This window comes from Pseudophryne corroboree, chromosome 10 (assembly GCF_028390025.1).
Source record: "Pseudophryne corroboree isolate aPseCor3 chromosome 10, aPseCor3.hap2, whole genome shotgun sequence".
In the NCBI taxonomy this organism is placed as follows: Eukaryota; Metazoa; Chordata; class Amphibia; order Anura; family Myobatrachidae; genus Pseudophryne; species Pseudophryne corroboree.
In genome coordinates, this window is record NC_086453.1 from 107,703,176 (window position 1) to 107,727,607 (window position 24,432).

At 48.7% G+C, this 24,432-nt stretch overlaps 2 pseudogenes; one reads left to right on the plus strand and one right to left on the minus strand.

Moving 5' to 3' along the window:
- Positions 1–789: 789 nt before the first annotated feature.
- Positions 790–908, minus strand: LOC134968207 (5S ribosomal RNA; annotated as a pseudogene).
- Positions 909–19,990: 19,082 nt separating this feature from the next.
- Positions 19,991–20,109, plus strand: LOC134967150 (5S ribosomal RNA; annotated as a pseudogene).
- The last annotated feature ends 4,323 nt before the right edge of the window (positions 20,110–24,432 follow it).

Sequence of the window (24,432 nt, forward strand, 5' to 3'; positions counted from 1 at the left end):
CTAGGAGTGGCACTGCAGTGTCAGACAGGATGGCACTTTTATAAAAATTGTCCCCAAACAGCACATGATGCAAAGAAAAAAAGAGGTGCACCAAGGTCGCTGGATGGCTAAGCTAACCGACCCAAGTGGCCGGCACAAACACCTGGCCCATCTAGGAGTGGTTAACATGAAGGGAGGGAATACCGCACAGGAAATATTAAGTATAGAAAATTGATTTTCTAAAACCAAAATCAGGTAATTGCAAGAAAACGCTGTTTTCTAATTCTGATATTGTTTGGTGGTGCACCCTGAGTCAGTATGGGAACATAGACAATAGGGAGAGAAGAAGACTCTTTTGTGGGCGCACTCTTTACTTTACATAAATATAGAAAAATAGTCAAAGTAGATTAAAATACAAATTTTAATAATTCAACAAGATAATTCAACAAAATTAGGACAATTAGTGGTTCATCAAGAAGATAATGGTGGTCAAATAATTAACAAAATATTAGAAATAGCACTATGTGCTGATATGAAATGAAAACTGGGTTTTGGCTGACGGAATAAAATTCTAGACGTTATATATATTAAATGGTACATTCTACTAATAAGCCAATCACTGTTATGCATTCCCCTGTAATATAGTCTGGATACTGGTGGTACTTAAGAGTAGTATAAATGTCTCTGTCTTGTCTTCTGCCAAAGAAGAGAGGGGAGGAGGGGGCGGAAAGGGGAAAGACGAAGAGTGGAAGTAGAAGAGCAGTGTGAATCTGCTGTCAGTGTTAGACACTATATGGGCTCAATCAATGAGCTCTACTGCACTGAATATTCCTCAATGGTCACCCACTTGAGTACTGACCCAGCCCAACACTGATTAGCTTCCGAGATCGGACGGCTTCGGGCGTTTCCAGTGTGGTATGATAGTAGAGGAAATGACCAATATTTCGAAGCTCTGGAATCACTGATGAGAGTTCACGAATTTACAAAGTTATTCAGGACAGATACCAGAAATAGAGGAAATCAGATGAATCTGCTGCCAATGTTAGACAGGGACGTGACCCTGAATCACTGGTGAGAGTCCACGAAAATAAAGAAGGGAAGAAAATAAGTAGATAGTGATAAAGTCTAATAGGCTTTAAATCCCAAATATGGCAATAGTAAAATGAGCTAGAATATTTACTTTATAATTGGCAAAAATTGCCTAGATACAGGGTGCCTGAGATAACAAAGCAGAGACAAAGAAGAAAAAATGACAGAGTACCAGCTATGAAAAAGTATCCAATATAAATTATTGGTACTTTAAAGTAGCAATGAGGTTGTAGCTGAATTGCAACTAGAGTGTAACTGTTACAAAAATATCCACTGCAGATTGTCAATACTCCAAAAGGATATACATAAATAGCAGTGAGATTGTAACTGGGTTGCAATGATGTGTCCAGACTAGGGAGGATCTATCAAGGTTTTTAGATTAAATCACTGCCAATATCATCATACCTATACACGAAGAAATGGTAATAAAACATTATAATAAGGTTTATAAATATTGCAGATATTGATGTAACTGCTGAGGCAGGCAAGAACCTATTAGCACAAAGTCCGTCAAGTAAAAAAAATGTATAATACCAGAGTGATAGTAGTAAATGCTCACAAGAGCAAATGAAAAAACATATTAAGCTACTGCGGGCCTACAACTCACAATATACACTATGTAGTCAAATTGTTGTAGATAGGTAAGAAAAGAGAGTTGATATTACCCGCGCCAAATGTAGGGGTAGATTAGCCCCTTCTAAAGTATTGACATCCGTCTCCTCTCAAAAAGGTGCTGTCAGCCTGCTAGGCGCCCCGGACTTCTCGAATGATGGGGGAGTTCAAGAGCCGCCGGTCTGATGGTGTCCTGTCGGATACAAGCCGCCGTCAGACGTCAGCTGCTTCAGTCAGTTGCGATAGGTGAGAGTCAGGGGAGACGGAGGGCACGGGCAGATGCCAGATAACGTCCGTGGTTCCGGTCAGCCAAAAGGACAGAGGTGATGTCGGAAAACGCGTTTCACCCGTCCGCCGGGCTTGATCACTTCCTGCTGTGGTCTTGATCCCAGCTGGTTTTTAAGGAGAGGTTAAGTCAGTATCTTCCAATCAAAACGGAGGAGGTGTATGAGTCCTTTGATTACCAGCTGAGGTCTTACGGCTTGAATACTCCGGGTAGATTAACACTGAATCACTTGTTGATTGACAGGAGAAGCCGTTATCCATGTGAAAAAATAAAATAAAGAAAAAAAGAGTTTTAAAACACAACCAAAGTAAAGTTCTTATTGACCGGATAATGAAATATATGCAGCATGATGCAAAGCTGAATTAGTGAATGCAGGTGATTAGTCTAATATTGCAAACCTAATGAGAAATAATGAAAATAATAATGAAGAATAACATGATTAGACCATATAAATAAATAATGTTGTTTGCTGGAGTGATTAACTTTTAGACCGATGAGTGCGGGTCGTCCCTAGTGTATACCTGGCTTATTGGTTTTTGACAGTTTGCAGTACGAAACCCGGACAGGGATAACTTACTAATAGGACTAGTGGTAATTGTATCTAAGCCACTATTTATAGTCACACAGTATTGTCCAAACCAAATAGGCTAATAAAATAGGTGATTGTTTAATCAACTGTTACTACACAATCTGCGGTCCTAGGTCGAGCAAAGAAAACTAAATAGCCATTCATTTGTAATAATTAAATATGAATTGCTACAGGTGATCAAGTAATGTTGTGTGTGTATTTTTTTAATTGATAAACTAGTGATTCAAGGAATGCTGATTATATGGCGCGTGTATAAGATATTGTAGGGTGCCTCTACTGGTCAAATATAATAGTCACTATTGCTGCACGGTCAGCGGTCCTAAAACCGAACAAAAAGGCTCCCTAATAGGGCTGAGAAATAGCCTTACATTAGAAATGAATTGATCTAAATTAGTGATCATACAGTATCTCGCTTATTAATGATCATCCAGTATCCTGTGTAAACAGTAAATTGTTAAGGTAGTGATATAAATGCTAATTACGTGGAACATGTCTGCTGTTTAATGCGGTTAACCTATGGGTCAAAGATGCTGAATGCTAATGCCACATAGTCCGCGGTACTAAATACGGGCAAAAGAAAGGGAAGAAAGGAAAAGGAAATGAGAGGGCTCCCTAGTAGAGCTGATAAGTTACCATGATTTAATAAGAGTCACTGACAGTGACCCAGCAATATTGTATATGCAAGTTAAAAAAGTATCTGAGTGGACACGAGTTGTACGGAGCATGCATGCAATATTAGGGGATCTCCCTATGGGTCACAGATACTTGTTACTGGTGCCGAATATTAATCCATTGATTAATGATAATTGTGTTTATAATAACTAATTACATAAACATGGCAAGGCACTGTTCACTGCCCATGGTTGGGTGTAATTGTAGGGCTCTAATTCAACCCATAAAGGGTAGATGGTAGAGAATTAATGTGAATAATAATAATAAAAACCTAAGGGAGGGGTTTGGGGGTGGGGGTTTATACTGAGAGATATAGTTGAAAAAGTACAATTAACTAGATTGATTAGTGTTGAAGTCATATGCTAATAGACAGGTATAAGGGGCTAAGTGAAGCCCGTGGGATGTTTGCGAAAATAAGTATAGGGTCCATTAGTGAGTACAATGGAAAAATTGAGGGTGAATGTTCCAGTATTAGGGTAAGTATCTGTGAAACAGGGTAAAGGGGGAAAGGTATAGGTAAGGAGTGCGTGCTGGAAAAAAAATAAAAATATATATATACTAGGTGCTTCATCGCGCCCTACGGGCGCTCTTCACACCGTCGCAAGGGGCTACGCCCCCTTAACCCTTGCATGCCTTTCTGGGGTTCAATATTTGTATTATATAAAGTATTACCTGCATTCCTTTGTTAGTGGTTAAATATTGCACAATGAAAGGGCGTGCGATGGTGAAGGAGGCGCAGCCCCTTGCGACGGCGTGAACAGCACCTGCAGGGCACGATGTACAGAATGTAGCGGGTGCGGGGGGGACTGCGGATGGTGTCTGTAGATGCTGCAGGTGGAGGGGGGGGCAAAAGTGGGGGTGGGGCCTGGATGGGGAAGAGTCGGGAGGTGCTGCGGGTGGGGGAGGGGCAGAGGAGTGGGGGATGCAGATTGGGGAGGGGTCCGGAAACACTGCAGGTGGGGGAGGGGCAGGGGTGCCATGGGTGGGAGAGGGGCAGGTGTGGGGATGTTGTGGATGGGTGAAGGGTTCCGGAGGTGCTGTGGGATGGGAAGGGGCGGGAGTGCCGGGGTGGGGTAGGGGTCCGCAGGCGCCATGGGTAGGGGAGGGGCAGGTACGGGTGGTGCAGCACATAGGGAAGGAGGTCCAGAGGTGCTGCTGGTGGTGGAGGGGCAGGTGCGGTGGTGCCATTGGTGGGGGAGGGGGGGAACGCGGATGGAGGAGGGTGTCTACAGATGCTGCGGGTGGAGGGGGGCAGGTGTGGGGGGAGACATATAAAGAGGGTGGATGGTGGAGGGGGCCTGGAGGTGCTGTGGGTGGTGAAGGGGCGGAGGAGTGGGAGCCGCGGGTGGTGTAGGGGGTCTGGAGGCACAGCGTGTGGGGGAGGGGTGGAGTGCCGCATGTGGTGGAGGGGAAGGTGCGGAGGTGTGGTGCATTGGGGAGAGGTCTGGAGGCGCTGCCGGTACTATACCTGCCAAAAAGGTAGTTGGAGGGTATGCAGTAACAGGGCCAGGACAGGGGTGACAGGGTCAGAACAGGGTTGACGGGGCCAGGACAGGGGTGACAGGGTCAGAAAAGGGGTGACGGGGCCAGGACAGGGGCGACGGGGCCAGGACAGAAATGACAGGGACAGGATAGGGGTGACAGGCCAGGGTAGGGGTGGCAGGAACAGGACAGGGGTGACAGGGCCAGTATAGGGTTGACAGGGCAAGCACAGGGGTAACAGGGCCAGGATAGGGGTAACAGGGCCAGCATAAGGGTAACAGGGCCAGCATAAGGGTGACAGGGCCAGCATAAGGGTGAAAGGGCCAGGATAAGGGTGACAGGGCCAGGATAAGGGTGAAAGGGCCAGGATAAGGGTGGCAGGGCAAGGCCAGGGACATGACAGAACACAGGGCACGGGAGAGATTGGTATTAGGGACAAAACAGTGGTGACAGACAGATGTGTCTTACCAGAGTCACTGCTGCTGGCTGCTGCTGTTCCACTCCAACCTGTTGGGATCTGCTGCTGGTGGAGACTTGGCATGGCTGACTCTCTTAGGCTGGAGTCCTGCTTCCTCTGCCCGTCCGCATCCCTCCCCCCCTCCTCAGTCACACACCGCAGACCTCGCACAGCTGCCGGGCACTGTGGTAAGGGGAGACTGGGAGTGACTGGTTAGCCCCCAGGAGATGCTGCGGCTGGAGGGAGGAGGGGGTTGGAGCCTGCAAGCAGCTCGGACTTCTGCAGCGTTACCCGCCGGCTAAAGTGTGTGGAGGAGCTGGGCGCACCTCACTGTGGGTGGCAGCGCTGCAGCTAGCGGTGGGGTTGCCGGGGCTGGAGAAAACAGAGGCAGTACAGAACCTGCACAGCGGCAGGTGCCCCACAAAACTGCAGCTAAGAAGCGTGGAGTGTGCCAGAAAGTGACGCTCCTCCGCGCCAGAGAGGGGGGGGGGGGGTCAAGCACACAGTGAGCCGGTGCCCGTCTGTCTGTACGGCATACCCCCTCACACACCCCCATACCTCCCAAATGTCCCGATTTTCGCGGGACAGTCCCATTTTTTTTGGGTCTGTCCCGCTGCCCCACCCGCTGGTCGCAGTGTCCCGCGGTAACGGGGGGGTCAGTTGGAAAGCTCCTGTACTCGCTGTTCTGCTTAGCAGAGCAGCGGTGAATAGTGGAGACAGAGGGAGAGGGGGCATCAGGGGGTATGGATTAAGGGGGGGTTCCAGCAGCAGAGCCGGATTAAGGGGGGGGCAGGGGGTACGTACCGTTGGCCCCACAGTTTAAGGGGGCCCCCCGGCTCGAGTAGCTCTGTCCCAGCTCAGAAGCCCCCCCCTGTCCTGCCAGCAACAACGGCAGCATTGTGCTACTGTCAGCACACGCTGCTGCGTATTGGCAGGTCTGTGGTGTTGCAGGGAGGCAGCAGTCTCCCTGCTTTCTTCTGCCTGTGCGGGTGTGTAGTGGGGAGCGACCACCCCCTCTGGATTTACCCCTAGCTGAGGGGCCAAAATTCCATGTAAAAAAAAACCCGGCATATGCGTAAGGGGGCGTGGCCTCGCGTCCGCGATTAGGCCACGCCCACAACCCACAGCAGGCACAGCAATGAGATAGGGCTCCCCTATCACAAGTGCCCTGGGCCCCCCGGACTCATAACAAGCCCCTGGGGGCATGCCAGCAGCTCACAGAGCACTGGGCATGCCCCCTCATTGACGAAAACGGGGGCCCTCCCGTGAAGCCACGCCCCCTTTTCGCAGAGTGTGTGTCCCTCCTTCTGCCTGAAGAAAGCTCCTGCAGAAAGCTGGGAGGTGTGCACTCCTGCCTGTGCCATGCCCATACTATCTGCTTCTGCTCCTAGTCTCCTATAGATTTGGCCAGATCTGTGACTCATTTGACTAACTCCGCCCAGTGTTGTGACTCCGCCCAGCGTTAGCAAATGAATCACAAAGTCACAGATCTGGGCTATTATATAGGAGATGAGGAGAGGACTAGTGAGGTGTGAAGTTGTGATGGAGTTATGTGTGAAGAATAGCGTACAGACTTAATGCTGGGAATATGATCTAAAATTAGAATTAGAAAGGAGGTTAGGTTATGTATATATATATATATATATATATATACATACACACATGCATATATATATATATATACACACACACACACACACACACACACACACACACACACACACACACACACACATACATACACATAAACACATGGAACACAGGTGTATGTGTGAATGAATAAATACCGAAATGTGAGTGAAGATGTTGTGATGCTGTTGTCAAATGGTCTGGTGGGTGTGGAATATGAGAAATCGTAGGACTATGTGCAATTATGCTGAGGGTGTGGACATTAGATTAGCGAGCATATCCACATTGTTTGAATTGATATTTGTATCATATGAATACGCTATAGTTGATATACTCATTTAGGCCTGCTGGTTTTAGTCCCCCCAACTTGAAAGTCCATTCGCTTTCTTTTTTGATCAATTCTTTACTTAGGTCGCCCCCACGTATGCCTAAGTGAATTCTGTCGAGACCAAATGCTCGCATTTCACATGGGGAATCATGATGTTGAGCATGGAAATGCCTTGCTACCGATGTCAATTTTTTGCCTTTCTGTAGATCAGACGTGGCATTTCTGATATTTCCCATGTGTTCCAGAATCCGGGTTTTGAATTTCCTTGTGGTCATACCGATGTAGCGTTGGTTGCAGCTACAGATTAAACAGTAGACTATTCCTTCTGTATTACAATTAAAGAAATGTCGTATTTGAATATCACGTCCTAATCTATCTGTGACCTTGTCTGTGATCTGGATCTGAGGGCAGGCTTTGCACTGCCCACAGGGGAAGGACCCTGTTATATTGCTGGTTTTGGTGGGATTACGTGTAAAATGGCTCTGAACGATCATGTCCTTCACATTCTTGGCTCTCCTCCAGCTGATTTGGAGCGTTGAATCCAATAGAGGTGATAGATCTGCATCAAGGTGCAGGACCGGTAGATGCTTGTGAATCGCGTTTTTGATTTGACGCCATTCTGGGCAGAAGGTACCTACAAAGCGAATTTTAGTATCGTCTTTTTCTTTCTTTGGTTTGTCTTGAAAGATCAGAGTATCTCTTTTTATTTTGAGAACGGCTTTTTGAGCTTTTTTCAAAGCACGTTTGCTATACCCACGTGTGTGTAGTCGGGCTGCAAGTTTGTGACTTTTTTGTTTGTATATGGTATCTTCTGTACAGTTACGTCTGAGTCTGAGAAATTCCCCTTTGGGAATGTTCTCGACAGTCGGCGGAAAATGAGAACTTGTCTGGTACAGAATACTGTTGGTAGTCGTATCTATTCGATATAGTTCTGTGGCCAGGGTTCCAGTAGCTGTCTTGTAAATATTAAGGTCTAAAAGGGATACCTTTTCTTTGCTTATTGTATAGGTCAAAAAAATATTAAGACTGTTGTTGTTGTTGAGTAGATTTATAAAGTCGAGTAGAAGTTATTCATCACTGTCCCAGATCACAAAAATGTCATCTATAAATCTCAGCAAATTCAGAATATGTTGTGTATATTTCTGGTTCTCATCCCTGAACACGATGGTTTGTTCCCACCAGCCGAGGAATAGATTTGCATACGTGGGAGCACAAGCCGCTCCCATCGCTATCCCTCGGATCTGCTGGAAAAATTGATCACCGAAGGTGAAAAAGTTCTTGTTAAGTACGAAGCTCAACATTTCACAAAGAAAATCATTGAACTCATTTCTTTCTTTCATGTCCAAAAAGAACTTAGTCGCTTGTATTCCTTGTTGATGGGAGATGCTATTATACAAAGCCTCAACATCCAATGTGACTAAGATACAATCCTTCTCCAGACAGATGTCATGTAACTTTCGTAATAAATCAGAAGTATCTTTTAGGTAGGAGGGTAGTTTCAGAACATGTTCCCTAAGGTGTAAGTCCAAGAATTTGCTGGGTATTTCTAATAGTCCCCCATTCCCCGAAACAATGGGTCTTCCTGGTGGTTTCTTGATGTTCTTGTGTACCTTCGGTAAAAGATAAAACGTTGGTACTCTGGGGTTGGAGACTGTAAGGTATTTAAACTCCTGCGATGTAATGGTTCCAAGTGCCGAGGCTTCTTCGATCATATGCATGTACTGTCTATGAAATTTAGCTGTCGGGTTGAGTGGTAATCTCAGGTAGCATGAGGTGTCCAGGAGTTGTCGTCGTGCTTCTTCATCATACATGGAGACAGGCCAAATCACAATATTGCCCCCTTTGTCAGAGGGCTTAAGAATTATATCTTTCCATGACTGAATTTCTTTTAGAGCAAGTCTTTCTCTATATTTCAGATTGTTCGTGAGGTATCTTTTCTTGGAATTTGTTTGGATCTCATCAAATTCTCTCGATACTAGGTCTAAGAAGACCTTAATCTCCGGACTGTTGTTATCTGGTGGGAAGAAAGTGGTTTTAACCTTACATGTGGGTCTGGTATTTTGTACATCTACCGAGTTAGAGGCTGATTCCATGTATAATTCTTCCAGGGCCTGGATTGCCGTTACTTCTTCTTCAGATAAGGGTGTATTTGGGGAAGTTGAAGAGGATGGTTCCTCCGATGGGGAGGTGATGAGAGTTGATCCGGCATTCATAGATAACGAGATGTCCATGGTATCTTTGGATTTGGCAAATAATTTTTTTAAAAGTAGTTTGCGGCCAAAAAGCCTAAGATCTTTTTCCCATGCAAATCTATTGAATGGTGATGAAGGTGAGAATGAGAGTCCTTTGCTTAGGACTTCCACCTGATCTTCCGTAAGGATTCTGGTGCTGAGATTGATGATTTGTAGCCTATCTGTGGTCAATACTTCCTGGTTTTCCGTATTGGATAGTGAGAGGTCCTTGGGGGACCCAATCGCGATTGTTTTTGTCGGTGTTTCGTCCCCCCTGGTCTTGTCTTCCTCGATGTTTGTTTCTGCCTCTTGAACATTGACCTTTCCCTAAAAAAGGATCCTCACTGTTGCAACGTTTGGTTGTCGCCGAGGCTCCTTCTGGGTGTTCTGTGCTCGCTAATCTAATGTCCACACCCTCAGCATAATTGCACATAGTCCTACGATTTCTCATATTCCACACCCACCAGACCATTTGACAACAGCATCACAACATCTTCACTCACATTTCGGTATTTATTCATTCACACATACACCTGTGTTCCATGTGTTTATGTGTATTTATGTGTGTGTGTGTATGTATATATATATATATGTATGTGTGTGTGTATGTGTATGTATATATATATATATACATAACCTAACCTCCTTTCTAATTCTAATTTTAGATCATATTCCCAGCATTAAGTCTGTACGCTATCCTTCACACATAACTCCATCACAACTTCACACCTCACTAGTCCTCTCCTCATATATATATATACTAGGTGCTTCATCGCGCCCTACGGGCGCTCTTCACACCGTCGGAAGGGGCTACGCCCCCTTAACCCCTGCACGCCTTTCTGGGGTTCAATATATGGAGTATTACCTGCATTCCTAGTTTTGTTAGTGTTTGAATATTGCACAATGAAAGGGCGTCCGATGATGAAGGGGGCGTAGTCCCTTGCAACAGTAAGGGGTTTGGGGAGTGGGGACCGCGGATGGGGGAGGGGGTATGAAGGCGCTGTGGGTGGGGTAGGAGCAGGGGTGTCGCAGGTGGGGGATGGCAGCTGCAGGGCTGTTTCGGATGGAGGAGGGGTTCCGAAGGCGCTGCAGATGGGGAAGGGGTGGGTGCGGGTGTGCAGTGGATGGGGGAGGTGTCCAGGGGGTGCGGTGGGTGGGGGAGGGGTGGATGCGGGGGTAACGTGGGTGGGGGAGTGGCGGGTGCGGTGCTGTTGCGAATGGTGTAGGCGATGCGGATTGGGAAGGGCCTGCTGCGTGGGTGGGGTAGGGGATCCAAAGGTGCAGCGGGCGGGGGAGAGCCAGATGCGGGGTGTGGCGGATGGGGTCCGGAGGTGATGTAGGTGGTGGAGGGGTGGGTGGCATAGGGGGTCTGGAGGCGCCGCGGGTGGGTACCGGGGGAGGGGGCCGGGGGGCGTTGTGTGTGGGGGAGGGGCAGGTGGGGGAGGGGCAGATGCTGGGCTGGATGGGGGAGGGGTTCCAGAGGTCCTGCGGGTAGGAAAGGGTGTGGCGGGTGGGTAGGAGGTGTGGAGGCGTTGCGGGTGGGAGAGGGGGGGGTGCAGTGAATGGGGTTAGGGGTCCGGAGGAGGGAGCGTCCGTGTGTGTTGGGGTGTGGGGTCCGTAGGTGCTGTGGGTGGGGGTGCCACGGGTGGTGGAGGGACAGGTGTGTGGATTTGCGGTGGACGGGGGAGGGGGTCTGGAGGTGCTGCAGGTGGTGGAGGGGTGTGTGCGCGGGTGGGTGCGGGGGTGCAGCGGATGGTGGAGGTGGTCCGGGAGTGTGGGAGAGGTGAGGTGCTGTGGGTGGGGGAGAGGCGGGTGAGGGGCTGTTGCGGATGAGGGAGGGGTTCCGGAGGCGCTGCAGGGTGGAAGGGTGCAGGTGTTGCGGGTGAGGTAGGGGGCCTGGAGGCGCTGCGGGTGGGGGTGCGGTGGATGGGGAGGGGCTGCAGGTGGTGGAGGAGCGGGTGGTGTAGGAGGTCCGGAGGTGCAGTGGGTGGTGGAGGGGTGGGTGCTGAGGGTGGGGTAGTGGGTCCGAAGGTGTTGCGGTTGCTGGAGAGGTGGGGGTGTAGGGGATGGTTCAGTGGGTGCAGCGGATGGGGGAGGGGTGAATGCGGGGGTTCAGCGGATGGGGAGGGGGTCAGGGGATGCGGGAGGGGTGGGGGTGCTGTGGGTGGGGGAGGCGGGGGAGGGGCTGTTGCGGATGGGGGAGGGGTTCCGGAGGCGCTGCTGGTGGAGAAGGGTGCAGGTGTTGCGGGTGAGGTAGGGGGCCTGGAGGCGCTGCGGGTGGGGGAGGGAGGGAGGCGGGTGAGGGTGCGGTGGATCGGGAGGGGCTGTAGGTGGTGGAGGAGCAGGTGGTGTAGGGGGTCCGCAGGTGGAGTGGTTGGTGGTGGGGTGAGTGCTGCGGGTGGGGTAGTGGGACCGAAAGTGTTGCTGTTGCTGGAGGGGTGGGGGTGCAGGGGATGGGTCCGGGGGTGCTGCGGATGGGGGAGTGGGGGAGGGGCTGCTGCAGATGGGGGAGGGGTTTGGAAGACACTGCGGGTGGGGTAGGGGGTCCGAAGGCGCAGTGGGTGGGGGTGCCACGGGTGGTGGAGGGGCAGGTGCGGGGGTTTGCGGGGGATGGGGAGGGGTCCAGGGGCGCTGCAGGTGGTGGAGGGGCAGATATCAGTGCACATAGTCTCTGTGGTAGTTAGTGAGGGTTGGTGGTGGTGTGAGAGGGGTGAAGGCCAGTACACAGACAGGCAGTTAGAGAGCAGGATGAGGGTGACAGGGCATAGTGACGGGGAGTACTTAGCAGATATAGGGGTGGGCTACAGGTGTGATGTCACAGTGTGTGTACCTTTGCTCTCATGTGTGAGGTATGTGTGAGGTAAGGATGTGCGGGTCGTGGTGGCCACTAACCTCCAGGCTGCTGCTGTGAGATGGTGACTGCAGAGGGAGGGAGCTCAGACCCAGCAGCAATGGGTCGTGGTCAGCATTCCTTCCTGGCCCCGTTCCGCCGCACACTGTCCGCCCCGTCTGACGGGCGTCATTCCTCCATCCTGCCTGGCAGCGTCAGCTGCTGTGATTGCGGAGCATAGGTAAGCGTCCGGAGCCCTGTGGGCGGGCAGGCATGGTGTTTCCCTGGAGAGGTGCGGCGCGCGTCCTTAGGCTGCAGACGGAGGGAGCTCCGGCCCAGCAGCAATGTTGATTAGTGCGTGTCCCGTCCTGGCGCTGTCCCGCTGCACATGCTCCGCACCGCTTGCCGCTGAGCATGGCAGCCCTTGTGTGTATGCTGCAGATGCTGATCTAGCGGTGCCTGAGCTAGCGTGCCCCACCCGTAGTAGTAGCGTCCTTATACGTAATGCCCCACCCGTAGTAGTAGCGTCCATATACGTAATGCCCCCCCAATAGTAGTAGTGTCCTTATACATAATGCCCCCCCAGTAGTAGTAGCAGTTATATGTAATGCTCCCCAACAGTAATAGTAGCGTCCTTATACATAATGCCCCCCCCAGTAGTAGTAGCATCCTTATACATAATGCCCCCCCAGTAGTAGTAGCATCCTTATACATAATGCCCCCCCAGTAGTAGTAGCGTCCTTATACATAATGCCCCCCCAATAGTAGTAGTGTCCTTATACATAATGCCCCCCCAGTAGTAGTAGCAGTTATATGTAATGCCCCACAACAGTAATAGTAGCATCCTTATACGTAATGCCCCACCCGTAGTAGTAGCGTCCTTATACGTAATGCCCCCCAGTAGTAGTAGCAGTTATATGTAATGCCCCCCAACAGTAATAGTAGCGTCCTAATACGTAATGCCACCCCTGTAGTAGTAGCATTCTTATACATAATGTGCCCCCAGTAGTAGTACCGTCCTTATACATAATGCCCCCCCAGTAGTAGTAGCATCCTTACATGTAATGCCCTCCCAGTAGAAGCGTCCTTATACATAATGCCCCCCCAGTAGTAGTAGCATCCTTACATGTAATGCCCTCCCAGTAGTAGTAGCACCGTCCTTATACATAATGCCCCCCAGAAGTAATAGAGTCCTTATACATAATGCCCCCCCCAGTAGTAGCGTCCTTATATGTAATGCCCCCCAGTATTAGTAGCCTCCTTATACGTAATGCCCCCCTATAGTAGTAGCGTCCTTATACGTAATGCCCCCCCATAGTAGTAGCGTCCTTATACGTAATGCCCCCCCTATAGTAGTAGCGTCCTTATACGTAATGCCCCCCCCATAGTAGTAGCGTCCTTATACGTAATGCCCCCCCTATAGTAGTAGCGTCCTTATACGTAATGCCCCCCCTATAGTAGTAGCGTCCTTATACGTAATGCCCCCCTATAGTAGTAGCGTCCTTATACGTAATGCCCCCCCTATAGTAGTAGCGTCCTTATACGTAATGCCCCCCTATAGTAGTAGCGTCCTTATACGTAATGCCCCCCCTATAGTAGTAGCGTCCATATACGTAATGCCCCCCCTATAGTAGTAACGTCCTTATACGTAATGCCCCCCCTATATTAGTAGCGTCCTTGCATGTAATGGCCCCCCCAGCAGTGGCGTCCATAAAGTGCGCACACACAGACATACCTCACACACACACAATTCACACATATATACAAACACACACACCCCACCATATATATACACACACACACACACACACACACACACACACACACACACACACACACACACACACACACACACACACATTTCTCTCTCACCCTCCACTTACCAAGTTTGGCTGGCCGTCACTGCAATGCTGATTCCACCACTGTTCAGCTGTCTGGTCCCGTGTAGCTCCGCCCCTCTATTCCGTGTAGCTCCGCCCCTCGTGACGCCGTAGCTCCGCCCCCTTTTCGGGACCCGCGCTGCACAGCACACAGCCCGCTGTCACAGGTGATTTGGGGGGGGGGGGTGGGGGAGGACAGGCACAGCAGCCGGCAGCTAGTGGCCATCCTCACCTCCTATACTGTAAGGTAGGGTCTTGCACCTGACTGCTGCTGGCGCTGGGTATGGAGTAGCTCCCTGCAGCAGATGCAGTTGACTCCGCCCAGCTCTGTGACTCCGCCCAGCGTTACGAGCACAGAGTCACAGATTGAGGCAAATATATATATATATATATATATATATATATATATTTTTTTTTTTTCCCAGCACGCACTCCTTACCTATACCTTTCCCCCTTTACCCTGTTTCACAGATACTTACCCTAATACTGGAACATTCACCCTCAATTTTTCCATTGTACTCACTAACGGACCCTATACTTATTTTCGCAAACATCCCACGGGCTTCACTTAGCCCCTTATACCTGTCTATTAGCATATGATTTCAACACTAATCAATCTAGTTAAGTGTACTTTTTCAACTATATCTCTCAGTATAAACCCCCACCCCCAAACCCCTCCCTTAGGTTTTTATTATTATTATTCACATTAATTCTCTACCATCTACCCTTTACGGGTTGAATTAGAGCCCTACAATTACACCCAACCATGGGCAGTGAACAGTGCCTTGCCATGTTTATGTAATTAGTTATTATAAACACAATTATCATTAATCAATGGATTAATATTCGGCACCAGTAACAAGTATCTGTGACCCATAGGCAGGGCCGTTTCTAGACAATTTGGCTCCCAGTGCGAGATTTCAAAATGCGCCCCCCCCCCCCATATAGCCGTAAAAAGAAAAAGCATGCGCGCGCCAAAGGCGCGCGCGCTCCCGACAAGGGTGTGTGGCCTGATTAAAATGGGTGTGGTCTCATTAAAGTGGGCGCAGCCTCGTCTGATATCATCACACCCACCACAGGGGAAAAAAAATAAAAATAAAAAAAGTCCCCTTTTTACACATTACAGCAGGCAAGTGTCCCCATATTACACAGCGCGACAGGCAGGTGTCCCCATTTTACACAGCGCGGCAGGCAGGTGTCCCCATTTTACAAAGTGCGGTAGGCAGGTATCCCCGTTTTACACAGTACGGTAGGCAGGTATCCCCATTTTACACAGTACGGTAGGCAGGTATCCCCATTTTACACAGTGCGGCAGGCAGATATCACCATTTTACACAGTACGCAGGCAGGTGCCCCCATTTTACACAGTGCGGCAGGCAGGTATCCCCATTTTACACAGTGCGGCAGGCAGGTGTCCCCATTTTACACAGTCCGGCAGGCAGGTGTCCCCATTTTACACAGTCCGGCAGGCAGGTGTCCCAATTTTACACAATCCGGCAGGCAGGTGTCCCCATTAAACACAGTGCGGCAGGCAGGTGTTCCCATTTTACACAGTGCAGCAGGCAGGTGTTCCCATTTTACACAGTGCAGCAGGCAGGTGTCCCCATTTTACACAGTGCGGAAGGCAACCCCATAGGCAGGTGTCCCCATTTTATACAGTGCGGCAGGCAACCCCATAGGCAGGTGTCCCCATTTTATACAGTGCGGCAGGCAACCCCATAGGCTGGTGTCCCCATTTTATACAGTGCGGCAGGTAACCCCATAGGCAGGTGTCCCCATTTTATACAGTGCGGCAGGCAACCCCATAGGCAGGTGTCCCCATTTTATACAGTGCGGCAGGCAACCCCGTAGGCAGGTGTCCCCATTTTATACAGTGCGGCAGGCATCCCCATAGGCAGGTATCCCCATTTTATACAGTGCGGCAGGCAACCCCATAGGCAGGTGTCCCCATTTTTACAGTGCAGCAGGCAACCCCATATGCAGGTGTCCCCATTTTATACAGTGCAGCAGGCAACCCCATATGCAGGTGTCCCCAATTTATACAGTGCAGCAGGCAACCCCATATGCAGGTGTCCCCATTTTATACAGTGCGGCAGGCATGTATCCCCATAGGCAGGTGTCCCCATTTTACACAGTGCGGCAGGCAGGTTTCAAGTGGGGGGGAAGGAAGAGGGAGAAAGAGAGAGAGGATACTTACATCTTCCCGCTCTTCGGTCCCGCCGCCTCACGTCCCTCGCGCCGGCCGCCTCCTCCTTCCATGCGTATCTCCTTATCTCCTCTCCCCGAGCGCTCCTGCTCGGGGGGCGGAGTTTCGCTGAATGACGCGTTTGCGTCGTGACGTCACGACGCAAACGCGTCATTCAGCGAAACTCCGCCCCCCGAGCAGGAGCGCTCGGGGAGAGGAGATAAGGAGTCACAAAGTGCCGCGGCGGGCGCCCCGTGCGGTTGCACGGCTCGCCCGCCGCTAGAAACGGCACTGCCCATAGGGAGATCCCCTAATATTGCATGCATGCTCCGTACAACTCGTGTCCACTCAGATACTTTTTTAACTTGCATATACAATATTGCTGGGTCACTATCAGTGACTCTTATTAAATCATGGTAACTTATCAGCTCTACTAGGGAGCCCCCTCATTTCCTTTTCCTTTCTTCCCTTTCTTTTGCCCGTATTTAGGGGGTCATTCCGAGTTGTTCGCTCGCAAGCGGATTTTAGCAGATTTGCTCACGCTAAGCCGCCGCCTACTGGGAGTGAATCTTAGCATCTTAAAATTGCGAACGATGTATTCGCAATATTGCGATTACACACCTCGTAGCAGTTTCTGAGTAGCTTCAGACTTACTCGGCATCTGCGATCAGTTCAGTGCTTGTCGTTCCTGGTTTGACGTCACAAACACACCCAGCGTTCGCCCAGACACTCCTCCGTTTCTCCGGCCACTCCTGCGTTTTTTCCGGAAACGGTAGCGTTTTTCCCCACATGCCCATAAAACGGCCTGTTTCCGCCCAGTAACACCCATTTCCTGTCAATCACATTACGATCGCCAGAACGATGACAAAGCCGTGAGTAAAATTCCTAACTGCATAGCAAATTTACTTGGCGCAGTCGCAGTGCGAACATTGCGCATGCGCATTAAGCGGAAAATCGCTGCGATGCGAAGATTTTTACCGAGCGAACAACTCGGAATGACCCCCTGTGGGGGTCATTCCGAGTTGTTCGCTCGCAAGCGGATTTTAGCAGATTTGCTCACGCTAAGCCGCCGCCTACTGGGAGTGAATCTTAGCATCTTAAAATTGCGAACGATGTATTCACAATATTGCGATTACACACCTCGTAGCAGTTTCTGAGTAGCTTCAGACTTACTCGGCATCTGCGATCAGTTCAGTGCTTGTCGTTCCTGGTTTGACGTCACAAACACACCCAGCGTTCGCCCAGACACTCCTCCGTTTCTCCGGCCACTCCTGCGTTTTTTCCGGAAACGGTAGCGTTTTTTCCCACACGCCCATAAAACGGCCTGTTTTCGCCCAGTAACACCCATTTCCTGTCAATCACATTACGATCGCCAGAACGATGACAAAGCCGTGAGTAAAATTCCTAACTGCATAGCAAATTTACTTGGCGCAGTCGCAGTGCGAACATTGCGCATGCGCATTAAGCGGAAAATCGCTGCGATGCGAAGATTTTTACCGAGCGAACAACTCGGAATGACCCCCTTAGTACCACGGACTATGCGGCATTAGCATTCAGCATCTTTGACCCATAGGTTAACCGCATTAAACAGCAGACATGTTCCACGTAATTAGCATTTATATCACTACCTTAACAATTTACTGTTTACACAGGATACTGGATGATCATTAATAAGCGAGATACTGTATGATCACTAATTTAGATCAATTCATTTCTAATGTAAGGCTATTTCTCAGCCCTATTAGGGAGCCTTTTTGTTCGGTTTTAGGACCGCTGACCGTGCAGCAATAGTGACTATTATATTTGACCAGTAGAGGCACCCTACAATATCTTATACACGCGCCATATAATCAGCATTCCTTGAATCACTAGTTTATCAATTAAAAAAATACACACACAACATTACTTGATCACCTGTAGCAATTCATATTTAATTATTACAAATGAATGCTATTTAGTTTTCTTTGCTCGACCTAGGACCGCAGATTGTGTAGTAACAGTTGATTAAACAATCACCTATTTTATTAGCCTATTTGGTTTGGACAATACTGTGTGACTATAAATAGTGGCTTAGATACAATTACCACTAGTCCTATTAGTAAGTTATCCCTGTCCGGGCTTCGTTCTGCAAACTGTCAAAAACCAATAAGCCAGGTATACAATAGGGACGACCCGCACTCATCGGTCTAAAGGTTAATCACTTCAGCAAACAACATTATTTATTTATATGGTCTAATCATGTTACTCTTATTACCGTCATTATTATTTTCATTATTTCTCATTAGGTTTGCAATATTAGACTAATCACCTGCATTCACTAATTCAGCTTTGCATCATGCTGCATATGATTCATTATCCGGTCAATAAGAACTTTACTTTGGTTGTGTTTTAAAACTCTTTTTTTCTTTATTTTATTTTTTCACATGGATAACGGCTTCTCCTGTCAATCAACAAGTGATTTAGTGTTAATCTACCCGGAGTATTCAAGCCGTAAGACCTCAGCTGGTAATCAAAGGACTCATACACCTCCTCCGTTTTGATTGGAAGATACTGACTTAACCTCTCCTTAAAAACCAGCTGGGATCAAGACCACAACAGGAAGTGATCAAGCCCGGCGGACGGGTGAAACGCGTTTTCCGACATCACCTTTGTCCTTTTGGCTGACCGGAACCACGGACGTTATCTGGCATCTGCCCATGCCCTCCGTCTCCCCTGACTCTCACCTATCGCAACTGACTGAAGCAGCTGATGTCTGACGGCGGCTTGTATCCGACAGGACACCATCAGACCGGCGGCTCTCGAACTCCCCCATCATTCGAGATGTCCGGGGCGCCTAGCAGGCTGACAGCACCTTTTTGAGAGGAGACGGATGTCAATACTTTAGAAGGGGCTAATCTACCCCTACATTTGGCGCGGGTAATATCAACTCTCTTTTCTTACCTATCTACAACAATTTGACTACATAGTGTATATTGTGAGTTGTAGGCCCGCAGTAGCTTAATATGTTTTTTCATTTGCTCTTGTGAGCATTTACTACTATCACTCTGGTATTATACATTTTTTTTACTTGACGGACTTTGTGCTAATAGGTTCTTGCCTGCCTCAGCAGTTACATCAATATCTGCAATATTTATAAACCTTATTATAATGTTTTATTACCATTTCTTCGTGTATAGGTATGATGATATTGGCAGTGATTCAATCTAAAAACCTCGATAGATCCTCCCTAGTCTGGACACATCATTGCAACCCAGTTACAATCTCATTGCTATTTATGTATATCCTTTTGGAGTATTGACAATCTGCAGTGGATATTTTTGTAACAGTTACACTCTAGTTGCAATTCAGCTACAACCTCATTGCTACTTTAAAGTACCAATAATTTATATTGGATACTTTTTCATAGCTGGTACTCTGTCATTTTTTCTTCTTTGTCTCTGCTTTGTTATCTCAGGCACCCTGTATCTAGGCAATTTTTGCCAATTATAATGTAAATATTCTAGCTCATTTTACTATTGCTATATTTGGCATTTAAAGCCTATTAGACTTTATCACTATCTACTTATTTTCTTCCCTTCTTTATTTTCGTGGACTCTCACCAGTGATTCAGGGTCACGTCCCTGTCTAACATTGGCAGCAGATTCATCTGATTTCCTCTATTTCTGGTATCTGTCCTGAATAACTTTGTAAATTCATGAACTCTCATCAGTGATTCCAGAGCTTCGAAATATTGGTCATTTCCTCTACTATCATACCACACTGGAAACGCCCGAAGCCGTCCGAATTCGGAAGCTAATCAGTGTTGGGCTGGGACAGTACTCAAGTGAGTGACCATTGAGGAATACTCAGTGCAGTAGAGCTCATCGATTGAGCCTATATAGTGTCTAACACTGACAGCAGATTCATACTGCTATTCTACTTCCACTCTTCGTCTTTCCCCTTTCCGCCCCCTCCTCCCCTCTCTTCTTTGGCAGGAGACAAGACAGAGACATTTATACTACTCTTAAGTACCACCAGTATCCAGACTATATTACAGGGGAATGCATAACAGTGATTGGCTTATTAGTAGAATGTACCATTTAATATATAACGTCTAGAATTTTCTTCCGTCAGCCAAAACCCAGTTTTAATTTCATATCAGCACATAGTGCTATTTCGAACATTTTGTTAATTATTTGACCACCATTATCTTCTTAATGAACCACTAATTGTCCTAATTTTGTTGAATTATCTTGTTGAATTATTAAAATTTGTATTTTAATCTACTTTGACTATTTTTCTATATTTATGTAAAGTAAAGAGTGCGCCCACAAAAGAGTCTTCTTCTCTCCCTATTGTCCATCTAGGAGTGGCACTGCAGTGTCAGACAGGATGGCACTTAAAAAAATTGTCCCCAAACAGCACATGATGCAAAGAAAAAAAGAGGTGCACCAAGGTCGCTGGATGGCTAAGCTAAGCGACCCAAGTGGCCGGCACAAAGACCTGGCCCATCTAGGAGTGGCACTGCAGTGTCAGACCGGATGGCACTTAAAAAAATTGTCCCCAAACAGCACATGATGCAAAGAAAAAAAGAGGTGCACCAAGGTCGCTGGATGGCTAAGCTAAGCGACCCAAGTGGCCGGCACAAACACCTGGCCCATCTAGGAGTGGCACTGCAGTGTCAGACCGGATGGCACTTTAAAAAAATTGTCCCCAAACAGCACATGATGCAAAGAAAAAAAGAGGTGCACCAAGGTCGCTGGATGGCTAAGCTAAGCGACCCAAGTGGCCGGCACAAACACCTGGCCCATCTAGGAGTGGCACTGCAGTGTCAGACAGGATGGCACTTAAAAAAATTGTCCCCAAACAGCACATGATGCAAAGAAAAAAAGAGGTGCACCAAGGTCGCTGGATGGCTAAGCTAAGCGACCCAAGTGGCCGGCACAAACACCTGGCCCATCTAGGAGTGGCACTGCAGTGTCAGACAGGATGGCACTTAAAAAAATTGTCCCCAAACAGCACATGATGCAAAGAAAAAAAGAGGTGCACCAAGGTCGCTGGATGGCTAAGCTAAGCAACCCAAGTGGCCGGCACAAACACCTGGCCCATCTAGGAGTGGCACTGCAGTGTCAGACAGGATGGCACTTAAAAAAATTGTCCCCAAACAGCACATGATGCAAAGAAAAAAAGAGGTGCACCAAGGTCGCTGGATGGCTAAGCTAAGCAACCCAAGTGGCCGGCACAAACACCTGGCCCATCTAGGAGTGGCACTGCAGTGTCAAACAGGATGGCACTTAAAAAAATTGTCCCCAAACAGCACATGATGCAAAGAAAAAAAGAGGTGCACCAAGGTCGCTGGATGGCTAAGCTAAGCGACCCAAGTGGCCGGCACAAAGACCTGGCCCATCTAGGAGTGGCACTGCAGTATCAGACAGGATGGCACTTAAAAAAATTGTCCCCAAACAGCACATGATGCAAAGAAAAAAAGAGGTGCACCAAGGTCGCTGGATGGCTAAGCTAAGCGATCCAAGTGGCCGGCACAAACACCTGGCCCATCTAGGAGTGGCACTGCAGTGTCAGACCGGATGGCACTTTAAAAAAATTGTCCCCAAACAGCACATGATGCAAAGAAAAAAAGAGGTGCACCAAGGTCGCTGGATGGCTAAGCTAAGCGACCCAAGTGGCCGGCACAAACACCTGGCCCATCTAGGAGTGGCACTGCAGTGTCAGACAGGATGGCACTTAAAAAAATTGTCCCCAAACAGCACATGATGCAAAGAAAAAAAGAGGTGCACCAAGGTCGCTGGATGGCTAAGCTAAGCGACCCAAGTGGCCGGCACAAACACCTGGCCCATCTAGGAGTGGCACTGCAGTGTCAGACAGGATGGCACTTAAAAAAATTGTCCCCAAACAGCACATGATGCAAAGAAAAAAAGAGGTGCACCAAGGTCGCTGGATGGCTAAGCTAAGCGACCCAAGTGGCCGGCACAAAGACCTGGCCCATCTAGGAGTGGCACTGCAGTGTCAGACAGGATGGCACTTAAAAAAATTGTCCCCAAACAGCACATGATGCAAAGAAAAAAAGAGGTGCACCAAGGTCGCTGGATGGCTAAGCTAAGCGACCCAAGTGGCCGGCACAAACACCTGGCCCATCTAGGAGTGGCACTGCAGTGTCAGACAGGATGGCACTTAAAAAAATTTCCCCAAACAGCACATGATGCAAAGAAAAAAAGAGGTGCACCAAGGTCGCTGGATGGCTAAGCTAAGCAACCCAAGTGGCCGGCACAAACACCTGGCCCATCTAGGAGTGGCACTGCAGTGTCAGACAGGATGGCACTTAAAAAAATTGTCCCCAAACAGCACACGATGCAAAGAAAAAAAGAGGTGCACCAAGGTCACTACATGGCTAAGCTAAGCGACCCAGTTGGCCGGCACAAACACCTGGCCCATCTAGGAGTGGCACTGCAGTGTCAGACAGGATGGCACTTAAAAAAATTGTCCCCAAACAGCACATGATGCAAAGAAAAAAAGAGGTGCACCAAGGTCACTACATGGCTAAGCTAAGCGACCCAGTTGGCCGGCACAAACACCTGGCCCATCTAGGAGTGGCACTGCAGTGTCAGACAGGATGGCACTTAAAAAAATTGTCCCCAAACAGCACATGATGCAAAGAAAAAAAGAGGTGCACCAAGGTCACTGGATGGGTAAGTTAAGCGACCCAAGTGGCCGGCACAAACACCTGGCCCATCTAGGAGTGGCACTGCAGTGTCAGACAGGATGGCACTTAAAAAAATTGTCCCCAAACAGCACATGATGCAAAGAAAAAAAGAGGTGCACCAAGGTCGCTGGATGGCTAAGCTAAGCGACCCAAGTGGCCGGCACAAAGACCTGGCCCATCTAGGAGTGGCACTGCAGTGTCAGACAGGATGGCACTTAAAAAAATTGTCCCCAAACAGCACATGATGCAAAGAAAAAAAGAGGTGCACCAAGGTCGCTGGATGGCTAAGCTAAGCGACCCAAGTGGCCGGCACAAACACCTGGCCCATCTAGGAGTGGCACTGCAGTGTCAGACAGGATGGCACTTAAAAAAATTTCCCCAAACAGCACATGATGCAAAGAAAAAAAGAGGTGCACCAAGGTCGCTGGATGGCTAAGCTAAGCAACCCAAGTGGCCGGCACAAACACCTGGCCCATCTAGGAGTGGCACTGCAGTGTCAGACAGGATGGCACTTAAAAAAATTGTCCCCAAACAGCACACGATGCAAAGAAAAAAAGAGGTGCACCAAGGTCACTACATGGCTAAGCTAAGCGACCCAGTTGGCCGGCACAAACACCTGGCCCATCTAGGAGTGGCACTGCAGTGTCAGACAGGATGGCACTTAAAAAAATTGTCCCCAAACAGCACATGATGCAAAGAAAAAAAGAGGTGCACCAAGGTCACTACATGGCTAAGCTAAGCGACCCAGTTGGCCGGCACAAACACCTGGCCCATCTAGGAGTGGCACTGCAGTGTCAGACAGGATGGCACTTAAAAAAATTGTCCCCAAACAGCACATGATGCAAAGAAAAAAAGAGGTGCACCAAGGTCGCTGGATGGGTAAGTTAAGCGACCCAAGTGGCCGGCACAAACACCTGGCCCATCTAGGAGTGGCACTGCAGTGTCAGACAGGATGGCACTTAAAAAAATTGTCCCCAAACAGCACATGATGCAAAGAAAAAAAGAGGTGCACCAAGGTCACTGGATGGCTAAGCTAAGTGACCCAAGTGGCTGGCACAAAGACCTGGCCCATCTAGGAGTGGCACTGCAGTGTGAGACCGGATGGCACTTAAAAAAATTGTCCCCAAACAGCACATGATGCAAAGAAAAAAAGAGGTGCACCAAGGTCGCTGGATGGCTTAGCTAAGCGACCCAAGTGGCCGGCACAAACAACTGGCCCATCTAGGAGTGGCACTGCAGTGTCAGACCGGATGGCACATTAAAAAAATTGTCCCCAAACAGCACATGATGCAAAGAAAAAAAGAGGTGCACCAAGGTCGCTGGATGGCTAAGCTAAGCGACCCAAGTGGCCGGCACAAACACCTGGCCCATCTAGGAGTGGCACTGCAGTGTCAGACCGGATGGCACTTTAAAAAAATTGTCCCCAAACAGCACATGATGCAAAGAAAAAAAGAGGTGCACCAAGGTCGCTGGATGGCTAAGCTAA